Here is a 23852-nt window from a genome sequence, read left to right on the forward strand (position 1 = left end):
TGTTAATGCTCAGGATGTTTAAGCCATCTCTCCAAGGAGTAGACTCAATTGCGTTCTTTTCTTACTTAAAGAACTTCTTGTATGAGGCATGTTTCCTAGTGCTAAAAATAAAGAAAACTATTAGACATGGTCTTGCCCTCACAAAAGCTGACAGTCTAGCAGGTAGACAGGCCTGCAAAGAGATAATAATAATAATAATAAGATGTGACATAATGATACTTGAGGTGCTATGGGAACACAGAGGAGGAAGCCACTATGTGTGCTTGGAATATCAAAGAAGGGGAAGATTCGTAGATGGGAAGATATTTGATCTGTTTCTGGAAAGATAAGAAAGAGTTTCCCAGGTTGGTAAGGTGTGGAATGGGTATTTTAGAAAAAGATAACATCATGTAAAAGTATATGAGCTGTATTTGGAGAGCCAAGCATTTGGTATGTCCAGAATGTAGGTTCCTTTGGGGCACGATGATAAAAGACGTAGGGCGAAAGATAAATAAGATAGCCTTTGACCTCCATGACTTCCTGAGAGAAATGACAGAACAATAATTGTTGGAAGGAGTCATCAAGTACATGGGGGAGGGATTAATTTTGGAAATAAGGGGCGAGGTTTTGAGGAGAGTAGAAAAAGTGTGAAGAAAAAGCTATGAAGGGTGAAAGAAGCCAATCTGAAAAGGCTACAAACTGTATTATTGCAATTATATGATATGGAAAAGACAAAACTATGGAGACAGTAAAGACATGAGTGGTTGCCATGGTTGGGGATGAATAGGCAGAGCACGGAGGATTTTTAGGGCAGTGAAAACACATTATATGATGCTATAATGAAGGATACATGACATACATTTGTGCAAACCCATAGTAGGTACAGCACCAAGAGTAAACCCTGATGTAAACACTATGGGCCTCTAGTGATTATGATGTGTCAATGTAGGTTCATCAGTTATAGCAAATGTACCACTCTGGTGGGGGATGTTGACAATGGGGGAGGCTGGGTATGTGTGGGGGAAGGAGGCATAAAAAGATCTCTAAGCTTTCCTCTCAATTTTGTCATGAACCTAGAACTGCTCTAAAGTAAATAAGCCCTGGAGGCCTAGGTGGCTCAGTTGCTTAAGCATTCAACTTTTGATTTCGGCTCAGGTCATAATCTCTCAGTTCATGAGATCGAGCCCCATGTTGAGTTCTGTGCTGACAGTGCAGAGCCTGCTTGGGATTCTCTCTTCCTCTCTCTCTGCCCCTCTCCCACTCAAAATAAATAAATAAACTTAAAAAAGTAAGATAAGCAAGTCTTAATAAACATTAAAAAAAAACCAAAAAACTATGGGGCGCCTGGGTGGCTCAGTCGGTTGAGCGTCCGATTTCAGCTCGGGTCACGCTCTCATAGTTCAAGCCCCGCATCGGGCTCTGTGCTGACAGCTCAGAGCCTAGAGCCTGCTTTCAATTCTGTGTCTCCCCCTCTCCCTGTCCCTCTCCCCGTCACGCTCTGTCTCTTTCTCTCAAAAATAAACGTTAAAAAAATTTTTTTTAAATAAATAAAAAAATTAAAAAAAACTATGAAGATTTAAACAAAACATATGAGATGATGAAAAGGTTTGCTCAGTAGTAATGAGGAAACAGCATCAATTTGTACTGGAGCCAAAGACTAGATTTCTGTGACTCTCTCTAGTAGTGGTATCAGTTTAGATTCAAAAGTAGAGAGGGCATGCAGGAAGTGCTTTGAGGTTAAGACAGAAACCATGAGAGGCCAAAGTCAAAGTAAGACAATGGGTGCAAAAATATATCATCTGCAAAGTATTTCATGTGTCCAAAGAGCATCGAAAATCAGTACTGCTATGACGCTACGACTTGTACTCGTAAAGTAAAACATCAGAAAAATTCTAGGGCATGACAATAACATCATTAAGTGGTTGGCCAAGGGATCCAGGCTCAGTGGGAGGACGGTGAGGCCAGAACTGGACTGGGTAGACTGGAAGGGGTGGACGAGTAGAAATTACAATGAGAAAGAAGGGCATCGTAAGGAAGAATGTGCTCTGGTATCAGTCAGGGTAAGGCAGGCTATCACAACACCCCGATCACAGCGTCTTAACACAATCAAAGGTCTATTTCTCATTCGGAGAAATCTGGTGCTGATGTGCAGTGTGGCAGATTTCCTCTAGGTGGCAACTCAGAGACCTAGGATCCTTCTCTTCAGTAGTTTTTGGAGACCTCAGCTTCTAGCTGAGTGATTGGCAAGAGAAAACAATGCAGATCATGGATTACATTTGAGGCATTGGTTAGAAGTGGTGTGCATCACTTTGCCTGCATTGGATTGGCCATAGGTTGCTTCAAGACCATTCTAGACATATTGCAATTGGGAAATATGGTCCTTCTATATGCCCAGGGAGAAATAAAGTGGTTTCTTGAAAATGTAACATTGCCTCTGTAACCAAGAGTCACTGCCCTCACAATCTAACCAAAGGAAGAGACAACCATCGTTCTTTCAATGATATAGTCATGTAGTGTGAACTGGGTTCTATGCAGTCACATAAGGAGAGATTAATTACTGCTGGGTGGATACAACAAAACATTCCTGAAAGGCTGACTTTTAACCTGAGCCCTGAAGAATGTTTGGAGGCCATCTTACAGAGAAGACAGGAAAAAAATTCCAGGTGGAAAGAGGGCTCATTAGTCAAAACTCAGAACTTTGGAAGATCATGGCATGTCTAGATACATGGAGGTGGCTGCAAGGAGACCTGCAGGATGGAACTTCTGGAAGAAGAAAGCTCAGTGTAAAGAATGTGGGGCTAAGGTGAGGGTAAAGTAGGTGATTGACATGACCAAACTAAATTTGAGAATGCTAGCTCAAGAAGGAATGTGGAAGTTTGTTTGGAGGGAGCCATGGTCAGGAGGTGATCAACAGGCTGAATCAACAGAATGGGCTTCTCACCTCCGTCCCCCAATCACAGGCCTGAGGCTGTTGACCCTGCACTGAGAGAACTCCCTCTTTCTCCACCTTCTAAAACTCATAACCCATTCTCGTACCTGCTCTGCTACTCCTAAGGAACATGGGCCTAATTTCATTTTTTTATTTAAAAAAAAATTTTTTTAATGTTTATTTATTTTTGAGACAGAGAGAGACAGAGCATGAACGGGGGAGGGTCAGAGAGAGAGGGAGACACAGAATCAGAAGCAGGCTCCAGGCTCTGAGCTGTCAGCACAGAGCCTGATGCGGGGCTTGAACTCATGGACTGTGAGATCATGACCTGAGCTGAAGTCGGACGCTCAACCGACTGAGCCACCCAGGCGCCCCTAATTTCATTTTTTTAAACTTGCAAAGTTGTTGGTTAGTTAAATATTATTTTTTTCTGGTTAGAAGGACTATAAAGATTGAAAATAATGGTGGGATTTCAGGCACCAGACAAGCTGAAAAGTACATTAACTTTGAATACAACACTCTTTTATGTTTTCCCGAATAAGGCCACCTATATGAGATGTCTCCTTGATTTCTAGTGCTATCAACAAACTGGACGGACCAACGAATTCAATTAAGCAGATGGGTTTGCTAGAAAAATTAAAGAAATAGCTATCCCCTCTTCTGAACACCACCATTTCTGTGTCCAGCCCTGACTCATGAGCAGTGATGGCTTATTTTATTGGACTGCACCATTCCTGGTTATCAATTAGGAACTGTTGTCTTTTTTGAACAGTGTCAGTTTGAACTACAGTGTCATATCTTTCCCTCCCAAATGTCTCTCATAGAAGTTTGAGCAGTCTACATTGTCAATAACGAAGCTGGAAAATTACTAGCAACACTGGAGAAAAGGGGAGCAAATAGCAAGATCAATGAGAATTAACTGAGCCACAATATGGTGCTTTTCATTGGTTGTCAATTAAACTGCCAGACTTAATTGCTGCTGTGTTTAAAAATACATATTTCTGATAAGTAATGACACAGATACATACACAAATAAATGTGAAGCTCAGAATTTTCTTTTGTGGCTTCGTATTTGTTCTCCAGTTCTCAGCTCTTTCACCTCTTCCGTCCCTTGCAGATAAGCATTGCCGTCTATTGTCTAAGGGGCAAGTCGTGCAGCCTCCAAACAGAATTGTTAGTCAGACTTTCCTGTAGGAAGGGCTTTCGGACCCCCAATCATGGACTTGGGGTCCTTGTGTGGACAGCTCGAACTGACTCCAAGTTATGAGCTATCTGCTACACATCAAGCATGATCATAACACTTGAGAACCTGGAGGGTTTTAGCTTTCTTTCTTCTGCCTATTGCACCACATATGGGGAGAGAATAAAGTTCTGTAGAACCTATTCAACAAACATTTGTTGAATGTCTGTTATGTGCATTCAAGATAAGGTGGGAAGATAAACAGAACCTGTCTCTACAGGAGGAGTTTACAGTCTAGCAGGGAGATAAACACAAAGACTCCTGACAGAGGTTTGGGGTAGTGTGGAAGAATAGGGCAGAGGCTACCGAGTTAGGAGACATTTGAGAAGATAGACTGAACAGGATTATGATCTATGGTTTTAGGCTAAAAAGGTATTAAATAGTGACTGTGGGTAGGCGCTAAGCCCTTTGCATGCAAAATCTCCACAACAAGTTTATGATATGGGTATTAATATCCTCACTTACAAATGGTAAAATTAAAGCTTAGAAAGGATAGGCAGCTTTGCCAAGCTGAAAAGGAGATAGAATTGACATTGAAATCCAGTTATGTCTAATTCTACAGCCTGTTCTCCTAACCACGATGCTGTGCTGCCTCCTGTGATACTGGGGTGAGAGAAAAGGGATAAAGATGAGATGTTTGAAGTAGAAGGGATGAAAACAATGTTGGTATATTTCCTGAGCTGTGAAGCTCAGGCAGAGAAACCTCTCTACTCAGTTTTTATTACTGAGTTAATTTGAGGCCGAGACAACGTACAGAAATGGTGACCTATTTCACCTGGATTCAGACACCTGCCCTTAGATAGGTTTTCACACATTTCAGGATAGGAAACATTTACACAAATAACTATGACACAGAACAAAAAGTGAGAAAGTGAGAAAGTGATGGGATTTTGGAAAATGGAGATGGTTCGGAGCAAAAGGCATCAGGTAGCCCTTGATGAGCCTTCATGGAATTTGGACAGAGGCCATAACCCCACCAGGTGAAGAAGGCCAAGGTAAGATAAAGGAATGGAGCAGACAAGAGTGTGCTTGGGGAGCAGTGGATAGATTACACTGGGAAGACTCACATGTTATGCCACTTTATTGATGGAAAATGACAATTTCACTCCTCAGATAAGTGTAGTGGAAAAGAGAATTCAGAAGACAGAGTCTTACCCTTAAGGATTGTTTTCAGTTTAAATTAAAACTGAATTAGGAATCAGGAATTTTTCTGTGTAGTTGGTTGTAGTCCTACCTTTTTCGGCCTGCTTTTGTTCACTGTCCAGTTTCTATTCTAGGATGCCTGATAAATTTCTTGGGCTCCATTGTCTAACATGAGACAACAGAATCCTATTTTTGGCCTATCCAGGAGGTTTGGTGTATGAGTTGGGCACCCATCTATTTGCTGGGAGTCAAGATTATCCTGAAGTGACGGTCTTTCAGGGGCCTAAAGGATCAAATACATTTCTCATCTTGAGAAATTTGATTCATTCCCGCAAGTGAAGAAGAAGCCCACAGAAAGAGTTCATTCCACACATGTTTATGCAACCATAGGTTCTGTCCTAGGGATACAGACATGAGTCACGCATGTGAAGGCCTCACCATTGGGATGAGAAGTCAGGTGTTCAAAACCAACCCATGCAATCCAGGTAAACATACTGCTGTGAAGACACAGTGAAAGGACTTGTTAGTTTCAGCTGGACGCCATGGTTTCGCAGAAGGCTTAACAGAAGAAACGATACTTGGATCTTGAAGAAGAGGCTGGAGTGCATGACCCAGAGCGCACGATGTCCAGGGGGCTCAGGAGAGGGCGCTGCACACTCCCTGGTGTAACCTGGGGGTCCTTCTTGGAAAGGCCCTGAGCAGAGATGTCACTGAGCTGTGACATCTCCACATTAACTTCTTCTGGTGTTGTAAAACATTGATTGCTTTAACAAAACTATTCCGTTGGCTTATCTTTTAAGACCTTTCCTTGCGGAGAATTTTAGACCCACACAAAAGAAGACAGAAGAGTACCCGCCATCCAACTTTAACAACTATCAACCCGTGGCCAATTTTGTTTGTTTTCACTCTTCCACTCAGTCCTCCCTTCCACGTGATTTTAAATAAATTCCAGACATCAGAATATTTTGCCCATTAACATTTCAGTATACATTTCTAAAAGATAAAGATTCTTCTCTTAAATCAGTATTTTCTAGAGCTTAATTTGTATCAAAGCAATTTAAATTTCCTTTTTGTTTCTATTTTGATTATGTAAGAAACACATGCGCACTCTAGACATATCAGAATAATCAGAGGAACAAAAAGAATAAGAATCTAATAATCACCCGAATCCCCATCACTAAGAGACAACTGTTGTTTTCATTTTGTTGGATAAATTTTCAGACATTTTGCTTACATATAAATTAAAATGAGTTGATACTTTTCATTGTATGTTATAACCTGTTTTTTTTCCTCTTAACAATATAATTATACAGACACACACATAAATACATATACAATATCATTATACAGACACACATATAAATACATTCTATCATTGGGAATTTGTTTGTTTCCTAAATTTCTCAGCCTTGACTTTTTCTCTGCCATGTTTCTTGGCTTCCCATGTTCCTTCCAGGCTCTGAACTTAACGTATTTCCCTGCTCTCCTCATTCTGTGCTTATTTATTTGGAAAAATCTCCTGATTCGTAATATAGACAGTTGCTTGTATAATTTTTAATTCTGAACACTTTACAAGAAGTATTTGCTATTTAAGTAAAGCAGTTTATATTATATTTTAACTTTTTTCCCCCAAAGTTCCTGCTAAAAACTAGATTGTATTCATACAGAGAAAAGAGTCGCCAACTAATTTTTCATAAATTACATTTGTGGCCAACTGACCACAGTGGTACACACAGAAGGGCTTCGTTATTTAGCATTTTCATTGTGCTTTTAGTCTTGAGAGAACTGGACTAAAATGGAAAAATTTGTAAATACGTATGATATAAATTAATATGGCATCCACAAAATTTGTTCTTTCTTCATAATTACGTTTAGAAGGGAACTGTTTTACTACTCTGAATTTATGTGCACTTTGGAAAACAGCTTTACTGAAGTATAATTAACGTGCAAAAAACTAAACCCATTTAAAGTATAAATTGTACGAGTTTTGACAGATGGGCACTCTAGTGAAATCATCACTACTGTGAAGATACAGGACACTCCCATTACCCCAACTTTCCTCAGCCCCTGCTGTTCTGTGTTTTGTTTTGTTTTGTTTTGTTTTGTGTTTCTGAGAAAAAGACTCTTTTAAAGCAGTTTTAGCGTTTACAGAAAAACTGAAAGTACAGAGAGATCTTCCAAATACCCCCTACCCCAACACAAGCATTGCCTCCCACATCAACAGCCCCCACCATAGGGGTCCATTCGTTACAACTGATGACTCTACATTGACACATCGTTTTTACCCCAAGTCCATAGTTGACATAAGTGTTCAGTCTTGCCGTTCGCCCTTCTATGGGTTTCTACAAATATGCAATGGCCTGTATCCATTATTATGGTATCACACAGGGTATTTTCACTACACTAAAAGTCTTTTGTGTTTGGCCTATTCATTCCCCCGTTTTCACCCCAAACCCTAGAAACCCTGATCTTTTTTACTGTCTCCACAGTTTTGCCTTTTCCAGAATGTCATGTTGATGGAATCATACAGTAGAGATAGCATTTTCAGATGAGTTTCTTTCACTTAATAATATGCACTTAAGCTTTCTCTATGTCTTTTCATAACTTGATAGCTCATTTCTTTTTAGTGCTAAATAATATTCCATTTTCTGGATGTACCGCACTTTATTTGTCCGTTCATCTTCTATAGGACCTCTTGGTTGCTTCCAACTTTTGGTAATTATGAATAAAGCTGCTGTAAATATCCACGTGCAGTTCTTTTTGTGGACTAACCTTTCCGCTTCCTTGGGTAAATATGAGAAAGCATTCCCACCAACAATGAATGAGAGAGCCTACAGATCCTATAGATCCTATAGAGCAATGCTCTATATGCTCACCAGCATTTGGTACTATAAATGCTCCAGATTTTGGCCATTCTAATAGGTGCAGAGTAGAATTTCCCCATAATTTGCATTTGATAACTTATGGTGTGGAGTATTTTTTCATATGCTTATTTTCCTTCTGTATACTTCTTTTTTTTTAATTTTTTAATGTTTATTAATTATTGAGAGACAGGGAGACACAGAGCGTGAGCAGGGGAGGGGTAGAGAGAGGGGAAGACACAGAATCGAAAGCAGGTCCAGGCTCTGAGCTGTCAACACAGAGCCTGACGCAGGGCTAAAATGCACGAACCGTGAGATCGTGACCTGAGCTGAAGTCAGTCGCCTAACCAACTGAGCCCCCCGGGCGCCCCTGTATATCTTCTTTAGAGAGGTATCTGTAAATGTCTTTGTATATTCTGGATAAGAGTCCTTTTAGCATGTGTCTTTTGCAAATATTTTCCCCAGTCTGTGACTTGTCTTCTCATTCTCTTGACATTGTCTTTCTCAAAACAGAAGTTTTTAATTTTAATGAAACCCAGCTTATTTCTTTTATGGGTTGTGACTTTGGTATTATATCTAAAAAGTCATTATGCCTGAGATCATTTTAGGGTTTTTTTTTAAGATGAAATTTATTGTTAAATTGGTTTCCATACAACAACATCCAATGCTCATCCCAACAGGTGTCCTCCTCAATGCCTATCACCCACTTTCCCCTCCCTTCCACACCCATCAACCCTCAGTTTATTCTCAGTTTTTAGGAGTCTCTTATGGTTTGGCTCCCTCCCTCTCTTAACTTTTTTTTTTCCTTCCCCTCCCCCATGGTCTTCTGTTAAGTTTCTCAGCATCCACATAAGAGTGAAAACACATGGTATCTGTCTTTCTCTGTATGACTTATTTCACTTAGCATAACACCCTCCAGTTCCATCCACGTTGCTGCAAAAGGCCCTATTTCATTCTTTCTCATTGCCACGTAGTATTCCATTGTGTATATAAACCACAATTTCTTTATCCATTCATTAGGCTTTCTTTTATATTATTTTCTGGGAGTTTCTCAGTTTTGTATTTTATACCGAAGTCTACGATCCAGTTTGAGTTAATTTGTGAAGGGTGTAAGCTCTGTGTCTAAACTCAATTTTTTTGCATGTGGACGTCCATTTGTTCCAGCACCATCTCTTGAAGAGATTTTGTTGCTGCATCGTATTGCTTTTCCTCCTTTGTCAAAGATAGTTGACTCTCTTTACGTAGATCTATTTCTGGGCTCTCTATTCTGTCCCATTGGTCCATTTGTGTATTCTTTTACCATACCATACTATCTTGATCACGGTAGCTCCATAGTAAGTCTTGAAGTTGGGTAGTGTCATTCCTCCAACTTTGTTCTCTTCCAAAGTCATGTTGTCTGTCTTGGGTCTTTTTCCTCTCTACATATAAACTTCAGAATCAGCTTGTTCATAGCCACAGAATAATTGGCTGGGATTTTGATCGGGATTGTATTGAATCTATAGATTAAGTTGGAAAATGCTATTTTTAGTTTAAAAATATCATAATTCAAAGAAATTTTAGGCCTAGGGGAGAAGTTGTGAGATTTTTTAATAGACTCTCATATACACTGCAACTAGATTTAACCATTCACCTATTGTTAACATTTTGTCACATCTGCTTGCCTTCTCTCCCTCATCTGTCTATGCCCAGATACATCAGCATGTATTTTCAAAGGAAATATTTTAATTATCAACATTATATTTAATATGCCATTCATATTAAGTTTTATTGACGCTCTCAACATTGGACTTTATAGCAACCTTTTTTCCCCTTAAGCCAGGATTCAATCCAGAATCCCATATTACATATTACATTCAGCCTTGTCTCTTTAGTTGCCTTTATTTGGAAGTTCCTTTCTTGTCCTTTATTGTTCATGGCATTAACATTTTAAAAAGTACAGGCGCATTGCATTGTAGTATGTCCTTCAATTTATGCTTGTCTGATTATTACCCGTGATTTGAATTTATTAGATGTTTTTAGAAAGAATAATATATGAATGATGTTTTACCTTTCTGAGGGCATCATCTTAGGAGACAACTGATGTCAGTTTATCCCAGTGTTGGTGATGTTGGCTTTGTTCCCTTGGCAAAGGCAGTATCTGCCAGATTTCCCTACTGTAGAGGCTCACTTGTTTCCTTTGTAATTACTGAGTAGCCTATAAGTAGATACTTTGAAATGGCAGACACATTCTTATCCTGAATAAAATTTTACCTATTGATGAAATGGGTAAAAGGATGATTCTTGCTTGAGCCAATTATTAGTATCATGATTACAAAACAGTGGTTTTACACTTCTTCCATTCCTTCTATATTTATTGGCATTCTACTTAGAAAAAGTTTTCCTTCTCCCTCTTTTTATTTATTTGTTACTTTCTTGGTTTATTGATTTGTGCATTTCTATGAACTTGTAGATTCCTTTTCACTGAAAGTGTTATAACCCATTCTTGTCATTACTCATTCTGACGATCATTCTTGGGCACTTTCATTATTCTCTGGAATAATGTTCCTGGATCATCTTGTACTTTTCTTGCTCCAACCCTAGTTTCAAATAATTCTCCAAGGATCCCTGGTTCTTTGCAGTGTTGGTAAATAGTATTTAGAAATCAAGACTTGAGTACTAGGTGAATTTTGTGTCTTAACATCATCACAGTATCATTATAATACCTAACATATAATAATCCCTAATGTTATCACACATCCAGAGTTCAATGATCCAATTGTCTCATAAATTTTATGAATATTTTCTCAGCCTACACAGTGTGCAGATTTATAGGCCTTTTATGTCTTTTTACTTTGTAGATTTATTCTCTATTTCTCTTGGTGTTTTTGCCATTTATTTGTTGGAAAAATCAAGTTGCTTCTTGAGTACTCTGGATTTTTCTGGTCATATTCCTCTGGTATAGTTAATCCTGTCCCTCTGTTCTCTATATTTCCTGTAAATTGGTGGTTGACTCTTAGACCTTTGACCAGATTTGAATTCTCCCTCTCTTTCTCTTTCTCCTCTTCTCCCTCTCTTCTCCTCCCCAATCCCCTTCCCTTTGGGCAAGACCACTACATAGGTGGAATTATGTTCTATCTGGAGACGCATAATGCTGATTATCCCTCTGTGACATTAGCAGTACTGATAATCAGTTAACTTGTTAGCAGTGACAAGATGATGATAGTCTATCATGCGTTCTTTATTTATTATCTGTAATTCTGCTGTAAAAAAAAAAAACAACCCTACTCTTCGATTGTCTAGTGGAAAGGTTATTTAGGAAAGCAAGATAAATGCTTGCATTTTTCCCATCACCAGTTTTCAACATAATGAATTTCTTCCCTAGCACCCTCCAATGTTAAAACAACAACAACAACAACAACGAGTTTTCCTTTCTGGCAGTGTTATGAATGTATAGATTTAAGCATATTTGATATGTTTCAACCTATTGTAGTTATTATTTGCACTGATGTTCAAGTTGTTCCATTTTTGATCAGTGGAAGCATGATCGTGCATATTGATACTTGAGTCCTTTGAAACAGCCTTTATAGGTTATGAAATCTTTTTTTGCTATCTGGTATGGCATGCTGTTCCAGACTCGTCTTTTTCTTTTTGTTTATGTTTATTTTATTTATTTTGAGAGACACAGAGAGAGAGTGCGTCTAAGTGGAGGATGGGCAGAGAGAGAGGGAGAGCAAGAATCCCAGGCAGGCTCCAGTCTGGCAGCACAGAGCCTGACATGGGTCTCAGTCCCATGAACCGTGAGACCATGACCTGAGCCAGAATCAGAAGTAAGACGCTTAAGCAACTGAGCTGCCCAGGCACCCCTAGACTCGTCTTTGTATTTCCTGGCTCAGTCCTAGAGACTGAGAACAGTCTGGGACTGAGACTGAATTGCAGTCTGGGAACCAAAGATGTCTGTTGTTACTGGTTTGATCATTGTTTGTAGGTCTTTCAAGTGGACAGAGATGTGTTAACTTCAAAAAAGATAAAATACCTCATAAATTCAGGATAATAGTTCCAATTCAGATTCTGCACTATAGGATATTTTACTTAATTTCTTTAAGCTTACATCTATATTTAATTTACTCCATGAAGGGAATTTTACGGCTCAAAGATACCAAAGATGATAGTATTAAAATATCAAATAATGATTCATTTGCCTTATCCCACGTTATACACAAAACACTATTAGAATCACAATATCAGCCGTACTACCAATAATATGATTATTGAAAGGAGTTCAAAACATTTTACATGGTTACTTGTATCCTTAGATTATATCCTCATAGGGAATGTAGAAATTCATGTTGTATAGTACCTTGAAGTAACTTCTGTCTGTATAATTATGTCATCAATAGATATAGAGTAGGTTCATTTATTGTATTATTTTCAAAGTATTGTTCTTGACTTCAAATTTAAGCTTTAAAATTTTATTTGAAATCTTCAAAATACTATATTAAACTCTTTACTGTAAGAAAAAAGTGAAAAAAGAAAAGAAAAAGAAAGAAATAAAGAAAGTTCATTTAGATACTATTTTTTAGGGTCTTTTTCAGAGAGAGAGGGAGTGACACCAGGTGAAGGAGTCACATAACATCCTCTTAACGCAATGTCTTATCATCAGATTTTTATTGGGTAAGAACATAAATGGTAGGGTTTCACCTAAGAAGATAAAGAAATGCCTTCCCAATAAATATTTTTCCACCCTAGAGGTTAATCACTTCTCCTGGAGGTGAAACAGAGCTTTGCTTTATCTTTTATGATGGAAGTGAAAGTACTGAAATCCTTAAAATTCAACACACTATTTTCATTTTTATTCTGCTGAGCTAGAGAAATAAAAGCAGGTATTTGGAACAGTCACAGCTGGGTTTTATCTTAGGGTTAACAATATCCAGGACATCAGTCTGGAATTAGACACCTGTTATTCATGAATAATTTTTTTCAGAGCCTTCATGTTTTTTGTTTTTAGTACAGGACTAAGAGTCCGGATGCAGTGTTGTAAAGATCAAATGATATATAAGATGTAAAGGCAATGTGTAAAATAAATTGCTATACAAGAATGAATATTTTTATTATTTAGATCAATGTTATTAAGGTTCAGATATGTAGCTTCTGGGAAGCAAAGAGTCCTTATGGTTTGGTGGAAAAGTGGCCATTTGATTAAAATCTGATCTTTCCTGCCTTTTCTATCCTATTAGGGGCATTTGATTTCATTGAAAGCAGTGATACTCACCTGAAATCCTTCAAAAATTCTCTATTTCTTATGAATCAAGTATAAACGTCTCATTTTGCCAAATCAAGACTTTTACAATACTGCCCCAAATTCTTTTTCAGGACCTACATTTCCCTATTTTCATTATTATTTCTGTTAACGCGTAAGAAAAATTCATTTAGAGTTTGAGAAAGAGTTTCCATAAAGTATACAGGCTCACATAGAGCTGGGGTTTTTTTGCATTCCCACCAACCACTGGAGATACTTTGAAATATATTGATTGTTAATAGGACCTTCAAAAAGGCCATGCCTTAGTAGCAGGGCTAACTTAGCCCAAGAGTAAAGGCCATTCTGGACTCACTATAACAAAACTGAAAAGTAAGCCTCAAAATAATCAAATCAAGCTGCAAGTGTCTTAACTGTATGCCATAACACTCTTTAAAGGAATCCAACTAAATACAACAAAAAATCAAGACAACAATGAATCCATGGATCTAGTACTAATGAAAATTTTCCAGGCATGCAAAAAAATAAAATAAGACCCAAAATAAGGAAAAATAAATACATTACTAGAAACACACTCAGAAATGACAGCTACTATGGAGATAGCTGATAAGGAACTTGAAACGGCTATTATAAATATTCACAAAGATGTAAAGTAAAACACAAACGTGATAAGAAAACTTGGAGGTATTAATATTAAAAAATATCTACATGGAACTTGTGGAGATGAAAAATACTTCAAAAATGAAAAATACACTAAATGAGATTTACAACAGATTAGAAAGTGCAGAAGGAAAAAATGGTGAACTTGGAAACATAGCAATAAATTTTATCTGAAATGAATAGCACATAGAAAAAAAAGACTGAAACAAGTAAACAGAGCCTCAATGAGTGTGGGACAATATCAAGTTGTCTAACATACAGAAATTGAAGTTACAGACAGAGAAGAGAAAGATGAAGCCAGAAAAAAAAAATTTGAAGAAAGAATAGCTAAAGAATTTTTCCAAATTTGATAAACACTGTAAACCCACAGATAGAAGACCTTTGATAAACTCCAAGCAGAGTAAATATTGAACATGCCCTCACACACACACACACACACACACACACACACACACACACATGACAAACCATAGTCAAATTGGTGGACACCAGAGAAAAAGAAAAAAAAAATCTTAGCAATCAGAGAATAAAGACACATTTTACTGAGAGTAGTGAGGATAAGAATGATAGACTTATCTTTGGAAATGATGCAAGCCAGGAGGCAATGGAATGGGGAAAGTGGTCAACCTAGACTTCTATACCCAGAAATGAAAACAAAAACAGTTTCAGCTAATGGAAGTTGAGAGGATGTGTCACCACCGGATCCACACCACAAGAAATGTTAAGAGAAATCCTTAAGGTAAAAGAAAAATGACTACTTAGCCTAGATCACTCTTCCCTTTGTACAATTCTGTAATTTCCTCTACTGGATCCACTAATCTATGTCTTATATTAATGGTTCTATATAATTTCTGCCATGAGATATAGGATATATTGCAGACCTAGCCACTTAACTTGAGGTCAGGTTGGTTAATAAATAAAGGTTATAAATATAATATAATTAAATATAGTAAGTGTTAATAACCTGCATCTGGGTGTTTTTCCCTTCAAAGTCCTACAGATATATGTAACCCTCCAGAGGCCATCCTCAGTGTCAACTTGTTTAACCCTTTCTCATAGGCAGGTCACTCTTCTGTCCACATATGCTTCCCTTTTAGATCTCTACTCTGTAGAAACAGTTTTTGGCTATTGATGCCTGCTTCTAGATTCAGAACCCAGCACGTCTGAGTCTCACATCCTCTTTTCTATCTCTCCCCCTGTAACAGCTTCTTTTCTTGGCTTCCCTTCTAACTGAAAGGCACTGATGTTTATCCAGCCACTGCAAAGTCAGCTTGACTCTCTCAATTCCACTCGGTCACTAAGCACTTCCAAACTTGTCTTGAGTCTGTCAACTTCTCTCCTGCCTTGTTGCTATCTACCGTAGTCTAAATCCCCACCATTCCTCACCTGGACCTCAGCAGTGCCTCCTGGTTTTCCACGTTCACACTGAAGCCAGACTGACTATCTAAAGCTCAGTCTGATGATGCCACTCCCCTGATTAATATATGTCTATTATTTTAATATATGTCTATTATTGTAAAGTCTAAGCCTCTTAAACCTCTATGATGTTTAATAATCCAGTTTTGCCTATTGCTGTAGCATCATCTTTCATCATTTGCTGCTTCCAACTTGTATTGCACCCACTAAACAACCAACGGTTCTTGAGTGTTCCATGTTTTCTTTTGCTTTCAGGACTTCGTGGACATTAGTCTGTCTTCCTCAAATGTTTTCTCCCTTCTTCCATATCATCTGTCATCACCTCCCTAGTGAAGGCCTTCCTGACATCTCAAGCCTGGAGTAGATACTCCTCCCCTGTGCCTAAGCCTTTGGCAGTGCTAATCACATTAAGTTATAATTGCTCATTTATTTCTGCCTCCTCAAATGAGACAGTGAGCAACTTGAGGATGGGGACTGTCCATTGCCTAGTGCACTACCAGATACACGTTGGGGGCTCCAAGGGATTTGTTGACTAAATGGTAGCTATTAATTATTGATTTGATGTCATTATTAATTCTTCTAACCCCACCACACCTATCATAGTGCCTGACACATATAATAATTCAGCACATTTCACTATATTAAATAGACATTTATATTTATTATGCATCTGATATATTTCAAGGCCCTTTTGTAAATGTGATTTAATTTGATCCTATCAACATTTCACCATGAAGTATGTTTCATTACCCTCAACTAAAAGATTAAAAAACTAAGACTCAGAAACTTTAAATAGCTTCCTCAGGGTCAAATTAATGTCAATAATGGTTTCCCAGTTTAGTTTCTATTTCTAGTTGAATGTATAAGTCCAAGAATAAGAGAGGAATAATACGCAACTTCCTTACTCTCTTTGCAATCTTACCTTTATCAGATTTATGTAAAGAAAAATAACCTAATGTCTTTGTTACACATTTCCCCAGGAAAAAGGAAGAGAAAAGGCAAGGAGCAAAGGAGCCTAACACTATGGAAACAAAGAACATTTATTTTCAGCGAATATCTGTGAAGTTTATCAAAATGAAATGAATTTTGAGAGAAGGCAAATTACAGTACTTGTATGATCAAATCCTTATCTGCAGGCATTTTATGGGCCTGAGAGTTGACAAGGAAAATTGATATAATATCACAGAATCTATAGTCAGTGCATCAGACTGGAAAAAAGGATGAAATGGATGATGATCATGACTCTGTCTCCTGATTGAAATATAGAATGCTTATGTTTTCACAGTCAAGTTAGATAGATGAGTTTGTATAGATGGATTAAATGGCCTGTTGATCTGGTATTGTTGGAAAGGGGCAGTGAAAGCATCTCCGAATAAGTACTTTTCATAAATACCTAAAACATTGTTTGAAATCCGTTATGAGGGAATCCAGTCAAACATCCCTTTGGGCAGAGGTTTCATGGGAAATCCTGATATAAGAGCTCCAGAAGGCCATGCGATGGACAGAAAAGCATTCTGACTTTTGAGGTCTGCCCTCTCCCTCTGCTGATAACTTTTTCTATGACTCTTGCAACATAACCAGCAGGGCTGCTTTTTCCTCTGTAAAAGGAAGAGTGGGAGCCCATGACCTCTATGTTGCATCAGCGTTTCCATACTGTGGATCTAGGGGTGATCGGTCGCAGTAGGCGGACCTATTTCTGGTTCCTCTCCTCCTGGAGAGGTCACTGGGTGACGAGGAGATGGTAGCAGACTTGCGGAAATTATATAAATCAGGAAAATCCTAATTATTCCTACTTATTCCCCCCCCCCCTTTGGCATTGTCATGGGTGTTTGTTGAGGGTATGTTGCTAGCTAGAGAGCAATCCTTCTCTTCCATGAGCCATGGTTTTGCCATCTTTAAAATGCAATTCATGATATGTACTTCTTAGTCTTCATCGTGGGCTTCTTTTGCATCTCCTTAAATTATAGGCGAAATTTCAATGGGTGATACGCTTACAACGGTGTTGAACAGAATACCTGGCACAATATAGGGGAGGTAGGAAGTTACTTTCCCAACCTTACTTTTGCTTTTCCAGAGTGAGCTGCAGACCTAGTAAAACCAACATACCCATCCTTATACCAACCTTGTCCCATACAAATGTGTAGCACCTGACTTTTGATGGTTCCTCATGCCTGGAGACGTACATCAATTATATTTTCCTGAGGCAACCACCTCTCACTAAACATGGCTCCTTCTGCAGAACCTGATTTCTTTTACATGTGTGGAAGTGAAGCAGCGTCTGATTAGAGATAGGTTGCCTTAATGAAAAGTTGTGTCTTGGGGCGCCTGGGTGGCGCAGTCGGTTAAGCGTCCGACTTCAGCCAGGTCACGATCTCGCGGTCTGTGAGTTCGAGCCCCGCGTCAGGCTCTGGGCTGATGGCTCGGAGCCTGGAGCCTGTTTCCAATTCTGTGTCTCCCTCTCTCTCTGCCCCGCCCCCGTTCATGCTCTGTCTCTCTCTGTCCCAAAAATAAATAAAAAACGTTGAAAAAAATTAAAAAAAAAAAAGAAAAGTTGTGTCTCATTACGACTCTCATCTTTGAATTCCCTGCCCTGATTTGAAGAAACCCACTTTGCCAAGGCTCCCTTTGGTGCTTCCTGCCACCAAGAAATCAGAAATGGCTAGGGTTAGAGGGCCTGACAATGGTGTCAGTGGCTGTGTCTGATTTCATGTGACAGTTAATTATAACATTCATTCAGGAAAGAAAAAAAAAAAAAAGCTTGTTGTCATAGTGATCGCTGACTTTCCAAGCAGGATGCGTACCCCCAGCTGGAACATCTGCTTACACAGAGCCAAATTTCAATTTGTTGTGTTCACTGTAGGAATAATTGAGAGTGTACTTCAGGGAGAAAAAAATTTGATATGGACAGAGTTTCCTGTGCTTACACCATATCGCATCCTCTCTGTACAACTACAATTTTCCCTCTGATTCCCATTTCCTTTTCCAAGAATGCTATTTTTTAGGGACTTGTCTCTACTCCAGGGACTAGTGGTGATGCTGGCTCCTGGTATCCAGAAGGTCTTGAAGGCACTGAGGCCACTAAGGGGAATGCTGCCTAGGTAACCAAGCCTGGGGGCCACTAGGGCTCTATCACTTGTACAGTTAAGAAAGACCCAGCTACAGCCCCTGACTCAAATGTGTGAATTGAAAAAGTGGGGAAGAGAGGATATTGGGTTTCCTCACCCTTCTGCTTGTCCTGACGTCTTCAGTTTGCCAATCTCAAAAGAACAGCAGATAGGCCATGACGTAAGCTCAAGCTTATTGTCTAATCTTTATTATGGAGTACAACAGCTTTTCAGATACCCTGTCTTGTGTTCACACTGGAGGAGCTGGGGAAGTCAAGAGGAGGAGGAGATAACGGTTATCGGGCAATATCTACGAGCCAAGTACTACCCTAGGCACTTTTATACCCATTTTCCTCACCACGTACAAAAAGGAATCACTCATTTTTCCAGCAGTTACGTGGCCAGTAAGGGGAAAAGACCAGAATAGCCCCATAAGCTCTGAAAATCATCTCCTTACCATGATCCCCAAGGGCAGAAGTGGCCCTATTTAGTCGTCTCTCTGCCTGCCTCTCCCTTATCTCCACTATCACCTTGAGACTCTTAGAAGCAAATAAATTTCCCGTGTAAGACACAGTACCAAACCAGGGAGAAAATGGAGAGGGGGCAGATATCAGAACAGAGGACTAATTGTGGGCTGTCAGATGACTCTGCCCACAAAGACTTCTGTTGGTAGGGTATAAAAGAAAAATGCTGGGCTGAAAGGCTGTGAATAGGAGTTTTGGCTTTGGCTTTTATATTTGCTGGCTCTGTGACCTGAAGCAAGCTGTTTCCTCTCTGAGCTACAATTTCTCTCTCTTATAAGTTACAGGGGTGGGACTAGGTCGGTGACTCTCAGCTGCAGAAGTGGATAAAATATATCACATATGAGGATCATAAAAGAGAATCTGGAGAAGACGGTACAGTGTTACAGTCTCGCTAGACCCCTTCATAAAGGAGACAAAGCAAATGACTAATATAACAAAACCGAAATCTCACAGAAGTCATGTACAACCTGTCCCCACAAACTCCAGATACAGGCAGAATATATTAAAAACTGTAGGAGAACATGAAGGCAAAACAAAGAAACTTATAAATGCCTAGAGAGCCAGAGGAGCCCCACCTAGCCAATAACCACTCACTGAGAGCTTGACTGCTCATTTGGTTGAAACGGTTGAAACTAGAAGCATGTTTTGTGGCTCAGATTTACAAGTGAAAACAAGGAGCTCACAGGAAACTCAAATATACCAGAGTCCTCTGGGACCTATAAGCTACTGAAACTAACCAACCAAATACTCCTTCCAGGATAAAGTCCAGAATGGAAGAAGAAGGGTAGAATCCACATTGAGCAGGACAAGGACAGTGGGACAAAGAAGTGAGGAGGCTCAGATAGAACCCAAAGAGGGGGTAAAGTCAGTAGATCTTAGAAAATATGACTTTTCTACCCAAACTTCCCATTTCCCAAGACAAAAGTAGAAGATACTCTGAAGCTAGGAAGCGAGAAAGACCCTCCCGACCTCTTTCTCTTTCTAAGAGTATGGTACTGTGATTTCCATTTCAGTAGCCATTAGCCGTATCTAGCTATTTTAACCAACTAAAATTTTAAAAAAAAATAATAAAATTTAGCTCTCTGTCATGCTGACCATATTCTAATTTCTTACTAGTCATTTGTGGTTACTATGTTATACAGAGCAGGACATTTCCATCACTGCAAAAGTTATATTGGATAGTGCTGGCCATCTAACATGTAATGTAAGTCAAGAGAATGAATATAGTCAAATCCCACCCGAAGTTATTATAAGATAAAAGAGAATAAGGAGGAAAATAATGTACCTATAGAAAAAGGGATTGGCAAACTTACTGCTTAAAGATAGTAACCTAAAATAGATTATAAATATGTTACACAGATCATAAGAATTTTGGTTTTATGTGCCATATAATCTCTGATACAAGTATCCAATTCTGCCAATGTAGAGCAAAATCGGCCACAGACAGTAAATCAACAGAGAGATGTGGCTCTGATTTAAATTAAACTGTTTACCAAAATGGGTGGTGAGCTGGATTTGGCCTACTGGCCATACTTTGCCCACCCCGGCTATAGACAATGAAGTTATGCCAACAAGATGCCCACAAAGCAAAGGAAAATGGTAATTTTATATACCATTTACTTATATACAATATAAATAAAACCAATGAAATAAATAATTAATAAGAGTTTCAAAAAAGAAGACAGTAAGCCAACAGAAATAAGTACAAATCAATGACAGAAAATGAAAAACCAATATAAGTAATAAATAAAGGTAAAACCTGGCTCTGTGGAAAAGAAAAATCAACAAGATGTTTAAACCACTAGCTAAGCCAATATTTCCTAAAAGAGTAAATTATAAATATATAAAATTAGAAATGATTTAAAAATCATTTTTAAAAAACAGAAGAAATTTTAAAACTATGAGGCTAATCTGTACATCTATGCAGAAATATTTGAAAACTCTGATGAAATAGTTTTCTAGAAAGTATGAGTTATGAAATTTTACTCCAGCAGCGATGGAAAGTCTTAAAAGATCAATTACTACAAAAAAAAAAAAAAAAAAAAATAGTGCTAATATTTAAAGTACAGAAAAGCACCAGGACTAGGTTGTTTCTATTTCTGTAAATAAACTGTATTCTCCTTAAGGGTATCTTCCCCTCCTTTGTACACCCCTCAAAATTCTACAGGGGCACTAGGTGGCTCAGTAGGTTAAGCGTCCAACTTCGGCTCAGGTCATGATCTCACACGTCGTGAGTTCGAGCCCCGCCTAGGGATCTGTGACGACAGCTCGCCTAGGGATCTGTGACGACAGCTCGGAGCCTGGCGCCTGCTTCGGATTCTGTGTCTCCCTCTCTCTCTGTTCCTCCCCTGCTCCTACTCTATCTCTCTCTCTCAAATATAAACATTCAAAAAAAATTTTTTTTTTCAAATTCTGGAAAGGGTTCTTAAATATAATGACCTCCATGTATCAACATTCTGAAATGTATATACTTGTACACTTATTAGGTACTTCGGTGAAATTGATACTGGGGGGGCACACAGAAATGGTGGTGGGGTGGGGGCTGTCACGTGGTAGCAGAAGGCTGTATCAGCAAGGCAGTAGAAGCCTTCAACCAGCAAAAGCAGCATAAGACGGCAACGATCTACGGGACAGATCTGTGTTTGAATCGTGATTCCTTCAGTTTATGGCTTTATGACTTTGGGAAAGTTATTTAATTTCTCCAAACATTATTTTCCTCATAGCTAAAATGCAAATAGTAAAACTCACCTTCCGTATGCAGTAGGTATGAGGACGAAATGAGATAAAGTTTATAAAATGCTTGGCTTGCAGGATCATGGAGGAACCACTCAGTGAATGGTAGCTATTGTCATCTCGACAGGGGCGAGAGTGTCCTTGATATTTTTGCCAGGTCTACAAACTGGGAAAGCAAATTGAAATGTGCATTTTTTTTTTTTTAATTTTTTTTAATGTTTTATTTATTTTTGACAGAGAGAGAGAGAGAGCATGAGGTGGGGAGAGGCAGAGAGAGAGGGAGACACAGAATCCGAAACAGGCTCCAGGCTCTGAGATGTCAGCACAGAGCCCGACGCGGGGCTCGAACTCACGCACTGCGAGATCATGACCTGAGCCGAAGTTGGACGCTCAACCGACTGAGCCACCCAGGCGCCCCTGAAATGTGCATTTGATCTCAAAATTCAATCCCTTTGAGTCAGAGGAACTATTGTGATGTGAATCCTTCTGTTCCTGCCCCCAATCTTCCCAATTCAAGATATCTGCCTCAAACAACATTGGGTAAAACTGGTGTGTTGGAAACGTGTATGCTGTTTTGCTCTATTCTCAAACCCCATTTAAACAACAGTAAAGGGATAGATTTGTTTTTTAATTTTTTAATGTTTGTTTGTAATTTTTGAGAGACAACGTGAGCGGGGGAGGGGCAGAGAGAGAGGGAGACACAGAATCTGAAACAGGCTCCAGGCTCTGAGCTGTCAGCACAGAGTCCAACATGGGGCTCGAACACACAGATGGTGAGATCATGACCTGAGCCGAAGTCAGACGCTTAACTAAGACACACCCAGGCACCCCAAGAGATAGATTTTAAAAGGCAAACATCTGGAGTGCCTGGGTGGCTCAGCTGGTTAAGTGTCTGACTTTGGCTCAGGCCATGATCTCACAGTCTGGGAGTTCAAGCCCCTCTTCAGGCTCTATGCTGACAGCTCAGAGCCTGGAGCCTGCTTCAGATTCTGTGCGTCTCTCTCTCTTTGCCCCTCCCCCCCCTCAAAAACAAATAAACATTTAAAAAAAAAAAAAAAGCAAACATTCACAAAGTTGTGAAAAGAGACAAAGTTGCCAGGAACAAAATTCTAGAAAGTGAAATGCAAATGAATGTGTGCCAACTAATTTAGTAGCCCAGGAGAAGCTAAACCTTAAACCAATGCCGGTAAAAGTTGAAAAATAACCTGTTTATATGTAGAACCTCTCAAGAACTTATGAATTCACATAAAGTACCTCAGGACTTGGAAGTGAACAGGCTTGCGTAAAAGTCTGCTTATGACTCACTTAGATATCTAGATCCCCTCCCCCACACTTTATAGCCAGGCAGATACCCACCCCCACTTTGGTAGAAGCCTGGAAATGTATTCTCTGCCAGGATACAACAGATATACCCTGGACTGGGGGACACTAGGCACCATTGAGAGTAGGGTACCTTTCTGAAAATGGATAAGAATACATATGTACCCTAAATGGTGACATATCCAGCCAGCTCTGCCCACAGAGCACCAAGAAAACACGGTATTCTTCAGTGTAAGACTGGATTCTTCCCTTGAAATATGATTAGCCTAAGAGGAAAAATTTACAGATACTGATATAAAATGGCTCAAACTTACCATTAGAGCCCATGGGCAACAAGTCACACCCATGAGTCCAGAGCTTCCAATAAACTTTTCTTGTGACCTAGACTAGTTCGATCGTATGGTGCCCAGAGGATGACCATCTATCTCTAACTTAAAATACAGAGAATAAAACACACACAACAGGAACCTTAGAGAAGACAGATACCATTCAGGGAGCAGATACCCTGAAGGGGAAAAAAAATGTAATTACACACACACACACACACACACACACACACACACAGACTTCAGAGCATCAAGAGGTGGTATTGCATCCATGAGAAAAGAGAGGACACTGTTAAAAAAAAAAAAAAAAAGCATCCTAAGAGACAAATAAAGGAGCACTTGGAAATTGAAAATATGACAGCAGATATATAAAAATTCAATAGA

The 23852-nt window shown here is 39.1% G+C and overlaps 1 protein-coding gene across 1 annotated transcript in view; it reads right to left on the reverse strand.

The window, feature by feature from the left end:
• Nucleotides 1-242: 242 nt before the first annotated feature.
• The window catches only part of ST6GAL1 (ST6 beta-galactoside alpha-2,6-sialyltransferase 1), a 485891-nt gene continuing 462281 nt past the window's right edge, over nucleotides 243-23852 (reverse strand). Inside the window, exon 10 of the transcript XR_009612253.3 lies at nucleotides 243-253. The gene's annotated coding sequence lies outside the window, so the exon portion shown is untranslated. The remainder of the gene's footprint in view (nucleotides 254-23852) is intronic.

The sequence above is a fragment of the Panthera onca genome, chromosome C2, assembly GCF_046562875.1.
Source record: "Panthera onca isolate mPanOnc1 chromosome C2, mPanOnc1 haplotype 2, whole genome shotgun sequence".
NCBI lineage: Eukaryota > Metazoa > Chordata > Mammalia > Carnivora > Felidae > Panthera > Panthera onca.